The sequence below is a fragment of the Fistularia commersonii genome, chromosome 21 (genome assembly GCF_037954325.1).
Source record: "Fistularia commersonii isolate RoL2024-O1a breed Wild chromosome 21, RoL_Fcom_v1.0, whole genome shotgun sequence".
NCBI classification, from domain to species: Eukaryota; Metazoa; Chordata; class Actinopteri; order Syngnathiformes; family Fistulariidae; genus Fistularia; species Fistularia commersonii.
Window position 1 is genome coordinate 6,344,521 of NC_141304.1, and position 20,837 is coordinate 6,365,357.

At 38.3% G+C, this 20,837-nt stretch overlaps 1 protein-coding gene and 1 pseudogene across 5 annotated transcripts in view; both read right to left on the minus strand.

The window, feature by feature from the left end:
- Positions 1–20,837, minus strand: part of foxp1b (forkhead box P1b) — a 154,519-nt gene that overhangs the window by 123,383 nt on the left and 10,299 nt on the right. For all 5 annotated transcript variants that reach the window (XM_086167869.1, XM_086167871.1, XM_086167868.1 and 2 more), the window contains exon 2: positions 11,966–12,026. The gene's annotated coding sequence lies outside the window, so the exon portion shown is untranslated. The remainder of the gene's footprint in view (positions 1–11,965; positions 12,027–20,837) is intronic.
- Positions 393–5,644, minus strand: LOC147222170 (uncharacterized; annotated as a pseudogene).

Consider the following 20,837-nt stretch of genomic DNA (forward strand, 5'->3'; position numbering starts at 1 on the left):
TCTCAGTCATCCAAGTCATGGAGAATTCTTGTTGAAATCTTCTTGTTTTGCAACTGAACTTGAATTTTTTCACTTGCAGGCGTTTCACCCCTCATCCAAAAGCTTCTTTAGTTCTAATGACCAATGGGGAGTTTCTGAATATTAGAGCCAAGTTTTTGGACGGGTCCAGATTATGGTGGCTTGTTATGTAATCGGAAGAGTTGATCTCCAGAAACTAGGTGTCAGGGGGGTCGTTTAGCTAATGAGGTGTCGTTCGTTGGAACAAAACTTAATGCGATTACGTGGATTGGAATGTGAAAAGGTAAAGCTAAAGAAGAGTGAAACCTGTTGGATCACATGAACTGAGGCTCATGTGGGCGTTGCCGGGGGCTGGTTCTGGTGGTGGGTTTTTCCTAGTTGTTTTGAGGGTGCAGATGGGCCTTGTCCGTGTGTGCAAATCCGTCTTGGTATTGATCCCAGTAACCGTTGTATGTTTGTGAAAGGTTGTGTCTGAGGCCCCCCTCCTCTATTCAGAGATGTTTATTCTGTTTTGAAAAAGATGGCCTCTTTGACTCCTCACCCAAACCATTTGTCTTCTCTGGCCAGAATACGGACATTGCTGTCTTTGAACGAATGGCCCTTGTCCTTCACGTGTAGGTGGACCGCGGAGCCCTGTCCTGAAGTCGTGGCTCTCCTGTGATGGGCCATCCCTTCGTGCAGAGGTTGTTTGGTCTCTTCAACGTGGACGTCATCACAATCCTCAGTGCATGTAACAGCATACACCAAATTCTCTATCTTGTGCCTGGGTGTTTTGTCCTTGGCGTGCACCAGTTTTTGCCACAGGGTGTTGGGGGGTCTGAAAAGTACCAGTATATGTTTCTCCGAAACACCAGCAACATACGGTATTGCGTTCTTTTGTTTGTTGTTGCCTCCCTCCTGTTCTATGTTCCTGCACCTGGTGGTTTCTGATTTGGCCAAGGCCCAATTAGAGTAGCCACAGGATCTCAAGGCTTTCTTACGTATTGTATCTTGGTCTTGCTTCCTTCAGTGGTTGATGGGATGTTCTTGGCCCAGTGGTGTAGAGTTCTGATTACTACCAGTTTGTGCTCAAGGGGGTGGTGTGAGTCAAAAAGTAGATACTGATCGGTGTGTGTTGGTTTCCTGTAAATCTTCATGTCCCGGCTTCTGTCCTGTTGGATGTGAATGCAACAGTCCAAGAAGGGGAGTTGGTCAGCAGTGACGTCTTGCCTTGTAAAGTTGATGGGGACATTGACCGTGTGTGAGTGGTGAACGCTTCTACATCATTTATCTTGATCTTAACCCATGTGTACCTGAACTAGCAGTTTGGCGGTGTTCCCCTGAGCAAAGCAAGGGCCTTGTTCTCAACCTCCTTGATGTATAGGTCACACTATGGGGGATACAGGCGAACCCATGACATATCCATGTTTTTGCAGATAGAAACTGCTGTTTGACTGGAAATAGGTGGTCTGTAGACATAGGTCCAGTGGGGTGCAGATGTGATCCATGGAGAGTTTTGTTCTGTTCATTAAGGTGTTGTCCTTAATGAGGCTTTCCCTAACTTCTGTGATCGTATCCGATGTGGGGATACATGTAAACAGTGAGGTTACATCATGTGACACCAAGGTTTCATCCGGGTCCAGCCTGATCTGCTTGACCTTACTGTCAAAGTCCTGCAAATTCTGAATATGGTGTGTGGTGTTGCCAACCAAAGGTGACAAAATCTTTGCCACATGTTTGGCACTGCTGTATGTGATGGAGTTGATGCTACTGACAATGGGTCTGAGACGAGCTTCCTCCTTGTGAACGTAAAACACCGTACTGGGATCAATACCATAACAGATTGCACACACAGACCAGGCCCATCTGCACCCTTCCAACAAGTAGGAAAGACCCACCATCAGAACCAGCCCCCAGCAATGTCCACATGAGCCTCAATTCATGTGATCCAGGCTCTTGGCGGTTATAGTCGGAAACTCCCCATTGGTCATTTGAACTGAAGAAGCCTCTCGAATGGAAGGGGTGAATGGGAGGAGTATCTTCAAGTGGAAAATATTGAAGTCCAGTTGCCAAGACAAAAAGACTTCGACAAGAAAGTATGACATGCCTTTTACCTTCGTCAATTATCTGCTTTTTGACATGCTGGCATAGTAGATTTTAATTAATATCTCAGGAGATAATGGGGTCACGGGTCACTGATCAATTTTACTCATATATCATAATAGAATTTTTGCCAGTCCAGCCTCCCCAAGGAAATATTCCGAGGTTTTGCTCTTTTTCCTCATTTTGTACAGGGGATTTAATAAAAAGCTGGCAATAGACTTAATGACTCATCCAATGTAAATCATCTCCCACGATATCAATTGGGGTATAGTATGGTAGTATAGTTCACAGACAAACAGTGAATTCACCATCAAACTAAATGCATTCTTACAATTCAGGCAACAATATTACAAAAGTTATATATTACAAATATCATTATTAATATTATATATCAGTATTACAAAATTATTGAAAGCAAATATGTTTACTTCTATATTGATGGCATAAAAACAATAGGATAACCATGCCATTAACTTACAAATTTGTACTGTTTAAAAGCCAAGTCCCTACACAGTCCCTAAATATTTCCCCACATTTGATCAGAAAATCTTTCATCACTCCAAGAGTTCTTGCTAATTGCCTCATGCTGCCAGTCCTAATGCATGGATCATAAGTCCCTCAAATGACACTTTTATTTATTCTTTTTTTTTAATCAAAGAATGTATTCATTCAACTCCATTACCCAGTAACTACCATAAGTTCAGCATTTGACACTTGGTCATTCCCAACAGGAGTAGCTATTCTTGTTGCTTGAAACTGTGAAACACATCAGAATCGGTGCTCCCAAATGTCATTTACAGAATGCCTTTGAACAAACCTTAAATTCACATTGAGAATTATTTTTTTGTCTCTGTGTCCCCATTTCTGCCCTCTGTGCTATTTCTGTCTGGGACCAAAGTCAAGCTTATACGGTACACTGTGGATGTTCTTTAGGCAACTCAATAGCACAAAGCAAACCAAAAGAGGTGGCAGGAGCTGTGCACAGAACATTATACAGTGTAGAAAAGACACTGAGTGCATTGAATAAATAATGAGTCCATGTATTGGACAGGGGATGCCACAGTTCCTTTTCAGAGTGCTGTGGCAAATATGTATAATGACATACATTTTTGTAATGACTACTGCTGCTGCTTTACATCACTTACAATGTGTTAATAGGACCAGGATTCCAACACTTTACTTGGGCTGGCTGCCCAGGAATATTAAGTTAAGTATATTTGCAGACTAATTTTACCCTTTTTCTTTCCTGTCAGAGACCATGATACCTGCCACAATCAATTAATTTTGTGGAAAATAACATCTCACCCTGCCCTACTATACCTGCTTAATTAACTATCATTTGTATTTGTTATGTGTGTGTGTGTGTGTGTGTGTGTGTGTGTGTGTGTGTGTGTGTGTGTGTGTGTGTGTGTGTGTGTGTGTATCAAGATACTACATGTTTTTGGTACATTTCACATCTGTGTTGCCCAGGAATATGTGGACACATTTGAAAAGAACTGAACTCACCTAAAAGAAAATGGTTTTGTACCTTCAAATGTTATCACTGAACAGTAACCAGCGGTAAAAAATGTAATAAAACATCTGATAACAATTATAAAATGCCTTACTCCTGCTCGAGTGACCAATTCCAAGTCTCTTAAAGGCCACAAATTGTGCTAACCGACTTAGATTGTTATCTGGCCTTGTAACTCAAGTCATTTGCATGAATAAATATTGTGAGGTCTGACCTGAAAATAGCACACTCTGGAAGAAACTGTGAATAACACCTTTCATGTGAATTTCATATATTTGAGTTTTCAGAGAGGAGGCATTGTGTTTTTATGACATTCAATTCTAGGTTGTAGTTAGGTTATTTACCTGTGTTTGACAATCAGGCCTTTTAACTCTCTACTGACAGGAACACATAAACAAAGTCAAAGTAGGAGATAATTATGAACGCGCCTCTTATTATATAGAGGAAGGGCTACTCTGGTCATTACGAGGCTTTACGATACTTTTGAAACATGAATGCTGATCATTTTTATCAATCTAACTGACCCCTGCTGGTGCTTACTCGCTTTAAATAACAATTTTCAAGTATATTGATGTGTTCAATCTTAATAAAATCTGATTTATTTTATTTACTTCTGTCATTGTCAGTCATTTTGACTATACAATTTTAATTTATAAGAAAAAAAATACAATTGTTGCTAAAACAATGTGAATGTTACTTGATGGTAAAAATGTTTGATAAAATATTTCAGAGCCAAATCACTAAAAGAGATGAAGTGATTAGAAGACATGAACACGCAGTCATTACTGTTACTCCTGGGTGTGCTATAAGCTGTATTACGTATATTATTAATTTAACGCTGTCTGGGCACATGGGACTGTTTTAGAATTTAGGTTTTAGCAGATGTGCATTTTATGTGGCAGGTTCTCTATAGTTAAAATACTGCTGTACACATAGACTGGACTGCAGGGCAACTAATAAAACCTGTCTTTGAAACTCTTGGCAGATAATTGCCAGCATGATAGCAAGAGAGAGGAGACTCACCACACAGACTAATGCTTCTTACTGTACGGTTACATGATAGAGATACTTGACCAACTGAATTTGTATGTAAGTGCAAAGTGATGCAACTAATAATGTACAAACTACTCAATGTTTTCACTTGGGTGGGATGGAATAATGTTGCACATAATCTATGTTAGAGTGACAGCAAATGTAATGTTACTGAAGCAACAGTATAATTACTTGTAGACTCCAGCTTTCCAGAACCCCTGCTCTGCAAGGTGCAATTTCGGGTAGAGAACACACGTTTCTGTTTGGATTGTCTCTAACAAATTACACAGACAGACACGTGTGTATATATATATATAATATATATTTACACAAACATATATATCTTTCAATGCTTAAGAATTTAACTGTGTATATGTTTTATCCTTTTTTTTTTAATAAACCTAAAGCTAATCATTGTCACATGCAGCCTTCCCTAAGTTGTGGACACCCCATTTTCTCAATGACCTGTTTAGACTTGTTACAACTTTCTGGGACAGGCAGGAAAGCATGCTGAGTGAGCTCTCTACTGGCTGTGTCCAGACTCTGAAACTTATACAATAAAGGCTTAGCCCTGCAGAAAGCTGCCCCCCCCCATCCCAATAACCCACATCCTATTCTTGATCAGACCTGGGGGGGAGGGTTGTGCAAAGGTGGAGATGGGAAAGATGGGAAGAGTGTTTTGTTTTGTGTGTGTGTGTGTGGGAGGGAGCAGGACAGCACATCCTGCGTGAAACCGCATCCTGAACAAGCATCGCTGCACCTCACTGTAAATAAATACTCTCTCCTCAGTGCAGCTTCCGTCAACTGTCACCGCCTTGGCTCCCAATCACCTTCAAGTCCAAACAGGAAAGTGCAGGGAGGCAAAGGAGATGGCAGATATGAGCTTTAATTTGCTTCTCACCGCACTTTAGCCCGGGTGCACGTGGCTTCCTACTCTCCCGCTCTGACCAGCTGCCCCGGCTTCATTCCAGGTCCTGAGTCCTTCCTGTCACCTTTCATTACCACATTATCCAAGAGGAGGCTCCCAGTGTAGCAGGGAAATCGACACAGTAGTACTCCACCCCCCTTTATGTAGTATTGTATGAGACATTCAAAGCCACGTGCGACATTCTCAGAGGAGCACGGCTGCCTTGTTACCTGCTAATCCCCTGTGCTTTATCACAGGAGATGCAACTGAGCAACCAAGCATAACAAAGGCAACAACTGAGACATGACAAGCTCTCAGCCCATAAATTGCTCTTTGTTACAATGTTTTTGACACTGTGACTCAGTGTGAAAATATATCAATAACTTGATTATACGATTCAAAGGTCTGTTTGATACTGTTGCAATAGATTATTTCCAAAGAGATACAGAAAAAAACAAAGTGACCCAAGGGATGGATGGATGGATGGATGGATGGAGGGATGGATGGATATGTTGATAGGTAGGTACATAATGATTTTGGAGCTGTAACTTCGAAAAGTACACAATAAATAAATAAAGAGTCTCAACAGCTAGATAAGGATATTAAGAATATTCTTTTTTAAAGGGAAATGTAAATATGTACCTGGGTGATTTTTTAGGCTTAGTGGAGAAGCCTGCATTGACTTTTATACTGAGATTTCTTGCTTTCTTCTTATTTATTCACAGGGCTGTGACTATCAAGAGACTGTCTCAAAAGTAGCCTTTTTTAGAAAAAAAATTCCCCTGCAAAGTGTTTTAATTTGCTCACGTATGACAGCACAGCTAAAATATTAATAGATTCAACAATTGCAAATGTTGTCATTTACACTCGCATTCTTTATATCCTACTTGCTTTAAAAACATAGTATAAAAGGGATTCTAAGACAATAGTCTTAAAAATAATATGACATTAAGATAATGTTGACATTTGATGATATAGAATCTTGTTTTCTATGTGCTAAGGATAAAATGCTATACAACTTTCATTACATGTCAATAATGAGGAAAAGGAGAAAGTATGTATGATCAAACCGAATAAAAGTGAAAATGATCATCGATTTCACAGCAAATCAACTGCACATTTAAGTGAGAAAATGTCATTGTCATAATTCCATAATTATTTCATATTCAAGTCGACTCTTAATAAATGATAATGTAAGGTGCAAGAAGAAATTTGCTGTGTGATTCTCAACTCTCTCTCTCACACACACACACAGTGCAAACCATGTTCTGGAGAGCTGCAACATTTGTGTTAAGCTGTGCCATCTTGATCAGACAGTTACAGGCGACCTCCTCTGCCTGAGGAGAAGGCTCACTGGCCAGACACATTACTTAAAGGGCAACATCCACTGAGCACGTCTGAACCTGCCCAGCGGGGGTATGAGTGTCTGTGCGTTTTGGTATGTTTTTGTTTTATCCTCAGGACCCCCAATTGTTGTTCATTTTCTGAGCGAAGGCAAAATAACCACATAAAGGCCAAAATGTGCTCTTCCCTGGCCTTTGCCCACATCACAGCACTTTTCTGCACAAGTGGCTGACCACAGATAATTATACAATTAAAACAATTTTCTGCATCTATCCATCAGACTGATCTAATACGCCATTCGAATGACACTAATGGAGTAAGCCTTGATTTCTGCCCTTCCCCAAGCAAAGTTTTCCCTCTGCATCACACACTGAAGCACAGCCGTCTGTAAAGATGAAAACAGAGAGAGAGAGAGAGAGAGAGAGAGAGCTAAGAGGAGTAGGGCTTTACAATGCATTTGCCTGGCCGGATGTTAGTAGATAAAATGAATAAAGTCGTGTAACTTGGAAAAAGGGTGTTGTGTTTTTGTAAAACTAAATTTAGATTTATTCTCAAAGCAAAACAAAAAAGAATATGAAAAGTAGTAAAAAGAGAGGTGAGAAGACTCTTAAACCATTGCTTTCATTAATAATTCATCATGGCTAAATACATTTTTAGAGAAAATGAATGGGGGCAAAAAATGCTGTAGGTGAGCAAAAAAGAAACAGAGAATTAAGTTGCACCGTGTGAATGCATACAGCATTTTATTGTTCTTAAAAATGGAGCACACAATGCCCAGTAGCTTTAGTGCCAAGAACTGTGTTGTTGAGAAAGACCCACACAGGGTGTGAACTGCATCGGGAAATTTAGACATCACAAAACCTTGACCTGGATATCCTGCATCTCTGTCCACCCAGTATGAGCAAGAAGCATAGATGAGAACCACTCCTACTGAAGTTCAAGGGAAATTCTTGCATGGTGTGCCTCTGTCCTTCCCAATAAGCTCCACCAAACACAATAGTTGAAGAGAATTTAATGTTTATGGGCAAGCCTATTGGGAGAGACAAATCCATTAAATATAAGTCTGACTTCAGAGGGAGATTGGTATTACCCATAAGTTACTGCCCTATCAGCAGAAAGAAAAAAGCTGCCTTTTATGGCAACAGATCACAAACTCGAGCCATTGGCACCAAAGCCCACAAATGAGGCGTTAAGTGTAGTGGCAGAGCGGCAGAGACAGTAGAGCTAAGTGAAAGATGTGAACCTCTTCTCATTCATGCATGACTCTGCCCCCTGTCTCCCTCTCTCCCTCCCTCTGTCCTTCATTCACCCCCCAACCCAAGAAAACATTGTCAAAAACTGCTTCACTCTACAGAACATTAGATTTTAAAACCTTTAACTAAAAGATACCGCATTCATCATTTTTTTCTTCTTGTTCAGATTTTAATATAATGGTCAGTTTTCTCAAAATAAATCTTCAAGTGAAAATAAGTGCATAGCTTAGGACTTCCTCTACAATAAAACCTGAACTAAGGCTGTCTATAAATAATTCATAATCTCTGTCTTAGACCATTATTTAACTAAGTTAAACTCTTTCTCTTGTCATTCAAAACATTTTAGTTGTGGAATTAATTCCCCATTCATTAGCATGAACACTTTTCCAAGGTTGAGGTCCGAGATTGACCAAAATGTTCAACACAACTACTGGAATTTTATTATTTCAATCCTTGTAAATGCAACAACTGAAATCCTCATTTTGAGTGATGTACTACATTGAAGATTTCTCCTCATGTGCACAAATTATGAGCACAAATACCATTGTGCACATGAAAGGACAATGACAGCTAATAAAAAAAATAAACAAAATCAGCTCAGCACGCTCTTTTAACTAAACATGCACTTAACTTACTCAACACCATTAGAGTCTATAGTTTGACCTTTTAATTTTTACTAAAATCAATGCTAAAGTATATTTTTTTGTTGTTTTTTCCCACCAATGGAGTATGCCAGTGGTGTGTTAATATTAAAAAAACAAAACCTGCCAACAGAGATTGGGAAAGAATGCAAAGAAAGGCCTGCTGGGACTGTTTCATCATCGTTCCAACCTCCCTGCACACTACCACCATCACACACACACATGCACGCGCACGCACACACACACACACACACACACACACACACACACACACGCCACCCCCACCTCCTGGTGCTGGAAGGCAGGAGATGTGGAAAGTAGGGAGGAGATAGACTCCTCTTCACAGTCAGAGATTTAATTGCACACAGATTCCATTACCTCTGCACAAATGTCACATTCTCTACTGATCAGGGGGCACAGCAGCCCTGGCAGTATGGCTGGCTAGTAGCCAGACTATAGAGTAGAAAAGGCTCAAACAGTCAGGGATCCTAGATCAGGGAGAGGTGAGCAGAAGAACAGGAAAAAAAAAAAAAAAAGGCAGATACTAAAGTTACTGAAAACCCAGGAGGGTCACGGAGCAGCTTGAGATAAACCATTCAGTTAAAGAGCAATATCAAGTAATTGTTCCTGTTCTTGTGCTGCAGTATTTTATCTATTTTTATTTCGTCATTTGTCGTTGTCCCTGTCCTATTTAACGCCTTCTTCTGTCTTCTTGATAACTGTTTTCTTGCCTGGTGCTGCTGTGGTACTCAATATCCCCAATGGGGATCGATTAAGAATTATCTTATCTTAATAAATAATCACTTCAGGATATAAAATAATCTTTATTATAATTAGTTATGTTGTGTTTGCCGTAAAAAAAAAAAAGTCTTAATTTTTTTTTATACATATATTCCGTATCAAACTAAGATCAGTATTTTTCCCCGCAACCTTTTATCACTATACACTATCAAAAGTAAAATCTGAAAATATGTCTTATCCATGGACAAGGCTACATTTAAGTATGTAGAGGTTCCTGTTGTTGCACATTTTGAATAACAGAAAACATTACCCCCAATCTACTATCTGCTTTGGTTGATTAGCCTCATGCATATGAGGGAAGTGAAAAACAAAACTACATTCTTGGGTTTTACAGATTGGCTGTTTGCAATGCCATCAAAAAATAAATGGGTAAAAGAAATACTCAGCAGCAGTCAGCTGGACATAAATGCAAAGAACCAGTTCTAACAGTTTCATGTATCACTGTCAGGAAGTAGAAGGTCAAGGTCAATAAATATTTACTAAAGCTGATATAAGTTATTGTTAGTTCTTCAATAGATTTTTTTTTTACCTTCATTCTTTTTAAATGTTAATATGGCCATTAACTGTTGTTGGTTACTTAAGACGGCAGCATTCATTTGATTTTTGTGATGTGGACAAAAATGTCTGCATTTTGTTTATATTAAACCTAAGATAACCCACATCCCAAATGACAAGAAATAAACTGAAAACGGACCCATGCAGAGAAACAAAAAAGAGCTATAATTTCAGTTTACATTATTAATCAATAAGGCAGTCACTGTCTTAAACCTAAATCTGATTATTTACAGTTTTTAGAGTCAATGTTCTCACCGTTACCTCAGTGATGACAGACTTCCTTCTGATTTCAACACAACAAACTTTTGATTTCACCAGTAAACATCAACGCTCTTTCAGTGAAAAACCGTAACCCTGAGCATTATCATAGTCATTCATGACAAACTATTCTAATTTAAATAAAATTCCATCTCTTTCAAATGATCCCTTTCACTGTTAACACAGTCATATAACATAGATTTTTAAATTCCCCATGCCAAATGACTAAATATCCTTGCAAGATCATAAGACAAACGTCTTCTGATAGAAAGATTTCATAAAATATTTTTTCTAGTGCCTGTTGGCCAAACCATCACCCTTTGCCACAAAGGAAATATTTACATATCCACCAGTCACTATGTGTCACAATTTCTCCAAAGGAAAATAATGTCTGATGTACAAAGTATGTCAATAACAAGCATAAGGAGTGTGTGTGTGTGCGTGTGTGTGTGTGTGTGTGTGTGTGTGTGTGTGTGTGTGTATATATAAAACCAAGAGTTTTAGGAAAAAAAGCATTTAGTTCCTATTTTGCTTCTCTGACTCCTTATTTTAAATTAATTTTAAAGCAAGTTCCTGCTAATTGTTTGGTAATATACTGCTGATGTTTTGACGTTAATTTCTAAGGAATTTCTTGTTTTTTATATTTGATGTTATGCAACTGATACCGACATTTTCTATGAATCTGACGACTTAAATTGATTTAATTTGATAAGCAAATTGACAAGTAAATAGACTCAATAGGCAAAGATTTGTCAATCTCAAAAAGCAAGATTTCTGCCACCAGACACTCACAGTAAAACACAGCATCAGTGTTTTAATATTAAGAGAAAAAAAAAATCAGTTATGAAAATAAATAACCATCTCTGAGCACAATATAATTACTTTCTTGCTTCACAACAACTGAAAAACAGTGAAGTGAACTGTAGAAATCTTAGAAGGCATACAACTGTAATATCCCTCATTTTTTTGTCATCAAAGGACATTGGCTGCTATAATGTTACCATGATAGTAACAAAATACTGTGTACAATGTTTAGTTTAATAGACACTTGACTTATGCCTGCAACTGAATACAGATCTGTTGTGCACAAATTGTGGAAATTAAACATTGGCATGTACTATTCGTAAACGATTTAACAGAAGCAAGTCATTAGTTGGCCTTGTTTTGTTTTCAAAGCACTACATCAGGCACTCTAAGCCTTTCTATTAATTTCTAAATCAGCTCAACTTAACTTGACAGGCGTATTGATTCAGAGCCATTTATCTATTTATTTATTTATTTATTCACACAAAATAAATGCAAAACTGGTCAACAGACAAAAAAATTACCTCACAAACAGGAGTTTCTCTATACAATTATTCAATTCCAGACTCACAGGCCTAACAAGCCCAACAACAGAACTGGTGGATAGTACATAGAAAACCTATTGACCTGCATTAAGCTAATTATATGCCTTATATGTAGAAGAGTAATAGACGGAACTCATAGTGTTTTATAGACAGAAGGAGCATGCACATTACATTTGAAAAGTGAGAGGACTAGTGGAAAGACTGCCACATACCCTGATCACTGGAGCAGGACTGCCAGGAACTCCATCCTCCAATCGGATTTTAGCTCACAGTCTTGAGGGCAACATCGTGGAAGATTCAGAGAGGGCAAAAACAAAGAGAAAGAGAGAGAGAAGGGAGAGCAAGGGGAAGTAAACAACAATTACAAACAGGAAGTGAAAAGGTTAGGGGAAAACCCCTAACCTCATTCAATAAGCCCACATTGGTCAAAGCATATATGATAATTCAACAACTTTATCATACATGGTGACACACAGTTTCCTATCTGCATCTTCTGGCCTACATGCACCTAGACACATATTTTTATTTTCCCAAATCTGACACACTCAAGTGCTGACTACAGCACAGCATGTCTCCTGATGTTACTATATCTGCTATCAATCAGTGTTACACTAATAATGATACAAATACAAAACAGCATAAAAACTATTCTCTGTCCCATGAGTAGCTGTCAGGAGCTTAGAAGTGTTAAACTGTTTCAAAAAATGTGCAAAGTAGGCACTGCATTGGCTAACTGGTTTCATCCAATCAGGATCTTACATATGCTACTGGTAGCTGAACTGTATAAGCAGAGACTGTCACAAGAATCACCCATTTTCCAATCCATTAGTGATCAATAGAGGTTTGTGGAAATAATACAGACTCAATGGAGATTATTGTAAATACATTCTCTAAAATGTGGACAGAACAAAACTACATTTCTACATGCTCACATTTCAAAATCTAAATACATACTAATAAGTGTTATCAGGAGTAGAAAGTGCCTTGAGCAGACAAATCTCACTACTGTATCTAATCGAAGTCACGTTAGTTATTGCGCTGACTTAGCTATTCCTGTACAAGACATTAGAAAGGAAAAAAAAACTCTTATTGCACAAGACATGTTTTGATGTTTGACACACTCCAATACCTCACTAATTATAAAACATATTAATTTAACAGAATGAAGAGAGGCATATTTTGATTTTGCAGTCAAAATTCACTTTGGGCGGCTGAAAACAGAATTTTGTTGCAAAATCTGTTTGTCCATTTTTCTTTCAGCGTACAGGATTTGACAGGAATGTTTTGTTTTTTGCTAGTTTTTATTAACGACATAACCTTTTTAATAAATTCTTTTTTTCCCTTTAGTTTCTCCCTTCGGGGTTTGCCACAATGAATCATCTGCCTCTATCTAACTCTATTCTCTGTATCTTCTGCTCTCATACCAACTAACTTCATGTCTTCTTTCCGTTCATCCATCAATCTGATCTCCTCCTCCTCTAGGCCTCCTGCCTGAGAGTTCCAACCTCAACATCCTTCTACCAATATATTCACTATCCCTCCTCTGTACATGTCCAAACCATCTCATTCTGGCCTCTTTGACTTTATCCCCAAAACATCTAACACATAAACCGGATGTATGGCAAATGTTTCAATTTACTGTCCAGGCACATGGACAGTAAATTGGAAACTAGTCTCCCAATCTACGTAAGTCTTTCAACATCTTGAGTACTGCAGAGATGGCATTTGAAATAAAACAGACATGCAAAATTAGCAATGGTCTCTGCATTAAATACACAAGATATTAATAATACAATATCGATTTTGCTTAAATGATGCAAGTACCACAAAAAAATTTGAAACAAGCTGCACATTTTGTTTATTAAATAACCTGCCCTTAAGCTCCAAAGCATTCATCTGTGGCCGACTAAACAAGTGGAAAGGTGCTAATGACTTTCAGATACAGTTCAGATCATGCAAATGAGGCAGCAAAATGGATGGCTTCTGGTTTTGTTACTGTTACAGAAGTGACAGGGGTTGCATGTGTGGCTGTGGTTGCTCCATGATAGATGTGTGTGCAACTTTATGTGGCTATGTCTTCAGCAACATGGTAAAGCTTTTCAGGTCCCAGTTAATTGGCCTGCTTTATGAGGAGCTGTGTCAACGAACAAATGTATGAATTTGTTTCAGTGTGCAGCAGTGTAAATCTTCAACCAGACACAACAAGCCAGAGCCCCAATGTGCCCACTCCTCCTACCCAGTATGGAATTCAACCAACCCCATTAGTGTACCCGTTGTTTCCACAGCCTGTCCACATTCCAGGGCTTCCCATCAGCTCCAGATAAGACCCTCCTGATTACTGTTGCATGCCTGTCATTACTCCCAAAAATATGTTGATCCCAACAGACACCATACACCCATGGAATTATAACTACACTGTGTCAAAGAGGTGCTTCAATTTGAGTATAATAAAGGGGACATGTGTTGTCTGTTACCAGTCTTCAGTCTGGTAAACATTGTCAATTCTGTTCTATACGCATAGTAGACCAATATAGTGCAAACTTGGTAGAAACTTTATGATGGTCTTTTGGCAAAATAATGAAGTTAAATAGTTCAATCCATCAAAGGCTGAATTACACCTGACATGTCTTTTGACACATCATGTCGTCATTCCATAATTGCAATTTGAATTCTTCAAAGCCCATATGTAACAGTGACACCGACCTCTGACCATCCAATGTGCGCATATTCACTTTTGACACAGATATGGACAATATAATAGACAAACTGTCCAAAAATGTTACCTTTTTTAAAAGACATGAAATTTGCATACCAGAACCATTTTTTCTGCTAGATAGGCAAAGGTCTGACTTAACCTCAAGGTTTTCGTCATTGCTGCAGGAATGATAATTGTACGGTCTTAATGAACTAATTTATTTCCATCCCCATGTTTTTATAAGAATTTTAGTTTTATGCTGAAAGCTATCTGTGTGGATATATTGTCATTTCTGACAAGGTATTTAATAATGTAGAGTGGTTTATGCTTGGAAGAGTTTCAAATATTTCAAACTAAAAAGACAAGTGCTGTGTAGGGCAATGAAAGCAGATTTAGCAAATAATAAGGTGCAAAATCTCATGGCACCATTCCTCCTGCAAATTTTGATACTAAAGTCACAGTCAGCTGGCTAGTAAGGTATAGCTTGACCAAGGACGACTGCAACATTTCATGCTATAGTCTATTTCGGATGTGTGAAAGGAATTAAATTAAAAAAAAAGGATCATAATTCCCTTATCTGTGTCCTCTGCATTGGTCACGGCAAATAACTACAAATTCCCTTCAGCCAATTCTATCAATATTTATGTAAGAACATAGCTGAAATGTGCTTTTTTATCATCTATTTTTTTCCAAGTGTGGAGGAATCTTTGTTTTCCTACAAAAGTCCAATAGCGTGGAAAATGCCCTTGTCTGTTAATACTCCACAACACAGGCATTTTTGTTTTTATTTACAACTGAGTGACAAGGTCTTCCTGATCAAAAAGAATGCATACTGATCAAAAAAGTTGAATATTTGAAATTTAATGTCTGTATTTAATACCTGTATAAAACTAACTATTTAAAATTATGAAAAATGTAGAGACATATGGTAGCAGATATTTTGATAACCGTTCATTCATTTGTGAATTTCAAAGGAGACATATTTGCAAGCATTTTGTTGGTGAGATTGCCTTGGCATAAAAAGAAGATAAGAGTCTGTAACCAAATGATGCTTTTATGAAGAGAAATCACTGATGTTTGTTTAAATACAACATAAAATGTCCCTACAGAGCAACGTAGTTTATATGTGTATTCATTTATGTATTTATTTACAAACTGAAAAGCTTAACTGAAATATTGACAGACATTATTGACATTAACATTACAATTGTGCTGGGTTGAATCTTACATTAAATGAATTCATTTAGCGACTTTGTGTTGAAGTCAAAATCAAGCATATGTGAAAACTGAAACAAAAATATTTTACAACATGATGCACATGAGCATTATATATATAAAGTTCAGTCAGATAGATACAATTTGTAGCCTTTATATCTGAGAGTTCTATTGTATCTGAAGCCTAACCCAGAGTCAAACTGGTGATCAGGTGTAGCAGACTAACTCCACTGAGAGACATTGGTATCGGATCAATGGCTTGACCCATTAAGTCACACCACTTCCAGCACCTCATCTAATAAGAGCTGGTCTTTGGGAACACCCCTAACTGACCCATGATGTTGGGGACAATTACAGGAGAGTGGTCTTTCAGGGCCGATGCCCACTTGACCCGGCAGCACAAAGACACGGCGGAGATCTACATGATTTAAACTCCTCCCCAAGATGTGCTGACAAGGTTAGAGGGTCAATGCAGACATTAACAGGTCAGTGTGTGGCCCACTTGGGAACAATTACTCCCAGTCACAGCTAAGTGGACACTTGATTGAACACAACGGAGGCAGGACACACTTCCCACAGATAACAATCCCCAAGCCATTTAGGATAAAAAGCCCTTGTGATACAGCCTTTATGGACAAAATTCATCTTCCTTTTCCATTCTAAAAGAATGTGAAAGTGTGATAGAGAGCCATTCTGCAAAAGAGATGAGTCTTTCACAGCATTACCATCTGCAGTAATGCTAATCACTGCTTATGACACAGAAACAATTACAAGGTGAGAGGCAGATAAAGCAAAACAATAGTATGTACTTCTCAGACTTTGCAGCGATGGAGAAAGCTATGTCTTAAAGGAATTTGTAAGAGCTGAAACAACAAAACAATAGAAAAAGTATGAAACAACTACAGAAAAGTAGACCTTATCTTGGAGAGTCCAACAGAATGACATTGCATAAAAGTACTGTAGCTTAAAGAATTGAAGAATTCCCCAAATGATGACCAGCATAGTCACTGCAGTTTAACCTTTGACCTTGTGACACTTTGCCCCCCCTCACACCACAGTGACTACAACATTTCCTTGAACATCTGGTGTTTTCATAAACATCCCCCCCCCCAAAAAAACAACCAAAAAAAAAAAAACACTCGACAACATCTTAGTTGTTACATATCAAAGATTAGATACATGTCAACATCATGTAGCATGCAGGAGGAAAAACTGAATAAATGTTTGGGGCTAACTATTGTAGCTAAAATATCAAACATTCATCTGTGAGAAATTGTTGCTTTTGTCCTGCATTCTCTTTGTGCACGAAACCAGCTTATCAATACATGAACAGATTTCCCCCACAATTTGCATAATCTGTATGTTTTGTGGCATTGTGTTTTTTTTCAGTTTGTTTATTTCCCTGCATTGAAAAAAAAAAAAAAATGTTCCACAATGTCCCCAGAGCTGCAGTGGCGGCTGCTGCCGCTGTTGCCTGTGAGCAGATGAAGATGACACAGTCCACCACTTCACCAGGAGACAAACTAAGATACCAGCACAGCTGGGGAAGAGGAGGAAGGATAGAGACCTTTTCCCCGTTTTTTCTTTTTTACACCAGGCCGAAGAAATCGTTTTGTTGACAGACCAACACTCCAGAGGCACCGCTCATCACTTGCCACCCCCCACCCTCTATTTTCAGAGGAACAAACAATCTCAGCATTATTAGAAAAAAAAAATCCCCTGCAGTGAATATCTTTTCTCTATCTCTACTATTCCATCCTGCTCATTTATAGGGTTTCTTTTTCAATTCATTTAGAACCCCTGTGATACAAACACCAGCCAAAAGAATTCAGCAAGTAACACAACATTAACCCATCTATGCATATGCAGAGAAAGCAACAGGCACACTAACCCAATGGTTGTTGAAGCAGTCAGTCTTATTCCCCAGGACTACTTTATAACCAAGTGGGCATCATGTGAATACCATCTGGGCACCACTTATTTAAAGCTGACCAAGTCCCGTGGCAGTAAAGCCTGGCAATGAGAAGAGTGGAATAAATTGCATCATTTACTTAACACGCATTTACCATTGTGCCTGTTAAAAGCCCATGACTAAATATTTTGAGGGTTTCTGTGCCAGTATTAGCTGCGGGCCAAAATGCATTGTATTTGTGGCAACTAGAACAACTGTCAAATGGCTGATAAAGGAAGTATCGAGATAGTAACAACATGAAATCACATTTAACACCAAATACATTAGTACATCGCTCTCAATCCATTTAAAACAAAGAAATCTCCTAGTGTTTTATGTATTGCACAGAACCCATAAACAGACAATAAACACAATGTAATTATAATACCAACTCTTTAATTACGTGTGTCATTTGGGGATGGTCGAGCTCATTAATTGTCAGTGTGATGTGAAAACATTGGGGGTAGACTAGATGAAGATCAAGCCTTGGGCCCAATGAAAACCATATTCCCCACTCTCCAAGCGTGTTAGAAGGCAGAAAATTCAATTGGCATGGTTCCAATGAAGAACAGTCCAAAAAGCCTTAATCAGCAGGGACAAATTCCATGCAAATCATTTACATTAACACGAGTGAAGAGAGGCGAAAAATATCTGTTTTCACTCTCTTTACACAAACACAGGAAATTCTTAATCCCCTGTTTACCAACAGACAGGTGCTTTGAAAGAAACACTAGACACTCTCATTGCCACTAATCACTTATGCAAGATCAAGCACTGAAATTAACTTTTTAATCTTAGGGTGCTATGACTTCCACAGTGTCAAAAGCAGAAAACGAATCACTAAATTGCACAGTAGCATATTATTATTTCTTTACTGCTTTATTACTGGGTCACAGTTGGGTTGCAGTCACTCCCAGGTGTCAGTGGGTGAGAGGTGGCCTGGACTGATCTAGAGTTTATAACACGGCCACATATAGAGGCATACAACCATTCTGGCATACCGCTTATTTTAGATGGTGCCCACACAGACACAGGGAGAACATGCAAACTCCCCACATAAAGGCCCAAGACAGAATGACAATACAAACCTTCTTGATGTGTTGTGCCAGTGTTAACCACTGCTCAACAGTGCCATCCACTATGGTTATTATTTGCTAATTTAGCAAAAGCAAAGAAGAATATCAAAATAATTTTTACATTGAGAAATTCAACTGATTGTTTTCAAATGTCATGAGACGATACCATTTATATAAAGCATTTAGAACCAGGGTAATGGACAGAATTGTCTAAAAATCACCAAGACTGCCCTAGTTGAGTAAAGAATTACAGTAAAAACTGAGAAAAACATTGTTAAAAACAGCAGCAAGAATTAATAATTCACAGTTATTCTGCTGCGTTTCAGTGAAGGAGCAGCTCAGTTCCTTTATATACATTCAGGGGCAGCAGGTAACACAACTGTTAAGCAAAGGAAATTTTAGTGTACTTTATTTGACAAAACCCATAGCTCCATACCGAGCAATAATAATTTCCTGGGTGCTTTGCTTGTTTGCCACAAATCTCATTGTAGCAAATGTAAACAAAGATTGTGAACACCAATAGGCTGTGATGGTAACTGTATTTCCAGAACTATGTGGAGGACACCGATAGAATAAGTCACCAATTAGTCTGTCTAGGGAACGAGCTGCTTTTTTTGTAAGTCACACCTGGAAAAAACTGCCTATCAAACAAGAAATGGCCTCCCTAAAAAGCCCTGCAATATTAAAACCCACAGTATGTGGCACTAAAGCCACCATACAATCTTTGAGTTTCCCTAACAGATTAAATCTTTCAGCTTACAGATGTATCATCTGTATAGCAATGAGGAGCTTTCTCCCTGCAGCTGTTTACATATTAATTACAACCATAAAGCTGGCCATGATAAAAACAACACACAGTGTCCAGTGGCATGATCTCACACCCTGCTGGCCAAGCTGATAGCTGGGAGTGGCACTGCAGTTGATGAAGTGGAGAGACTTAACACAAACAAAACCTATCTAAAAAATTGAAAAATAAACAACAGGGTTATACTGAGTCAATCACTGAAAGCAAGCTTAAATGTGTTGCTTAGTTAGCTTAGGCTCTCAAAAACTTTGAATAGTCTACGACTTTATGATTCAAGTTATTATCACCTCTGCTCATTCTATGTGAGGTACAAATGAGCATTTCACTTTGAACTGCCAGGCCTTTCACTTTGGGTAACTATTGATAAGAGACCTGAATGACTAAGACAGAGAAAGAGTTGATGAAGGATGCAGTTTTCAAATACTATCCATCTCATACTCTAATGTAGCCATTATGCTCTAAAAAGAGCCTGCTCATATATTCATTTTATGGGGCATTTGCAAAAAGATGACACCGCAAGAGGGTTGGTCAGAGTGATTAAAATTCTTCAAATTAGACCTTCAATCACTGCATACTGTTGTGCTCAGTGCCACTGTAGTATGAAGATTGATTTACTAATTTCTCACTGAGTTTTTTTTTTTTTTTCCCAGTGGGAGAAATCGATTGGTTAACACATTAAAAGCCTGTACATCATGCACTCTATATACATGGCATCAAAAGGCTGCTGGAAAAATATCCAATAACTCATTCTTACATGATATTTAGAGCATTAACACCAGGTGTATTAAATTTTCAAGAGAGTGTTGTTAATCACTGAACAGCAAATGGTATCAAGCTGAAAGAAAAACAACCCTGCAACATGATGTACAAGATGCGGAAACATTTTCATAAACTTCCTAAATTACTTGTTTTTAGTTCCTTAAAACTGTTGACTTTTGTTTCTAAACTGCAATGTAAAGGATGCTGTGCAGTTGTAAAATGATTTTTGTAAGAATGTCTTAATTTTCTGTTTTAAGCCTTTTTACCTGATTAACAAAAGAATGATGAAAAACAGGATGGCTTAAAAACTGTTATGGAGAAAAAAAATAGTGGGTAATAGTTTTTGGTAAAAAGTTAATTATGTTCATTATACTACTAACTTGTCACCATGAGGACCAAAGTCACTGGTCTACATAATTTTACTAGAACTACTATCAGTCTGAAGCAGACAATCATAAAAATGAGGGCAAACCACTAGGATAGTCATTTGAAAAGTCTCTCTCTCTCACTGTCTCTGTGTGTGTGTGTGTGTGTGTGTGTGTGTGTGTGTGTGTGTGTGTGTGTGTGAACACACCTATTTACT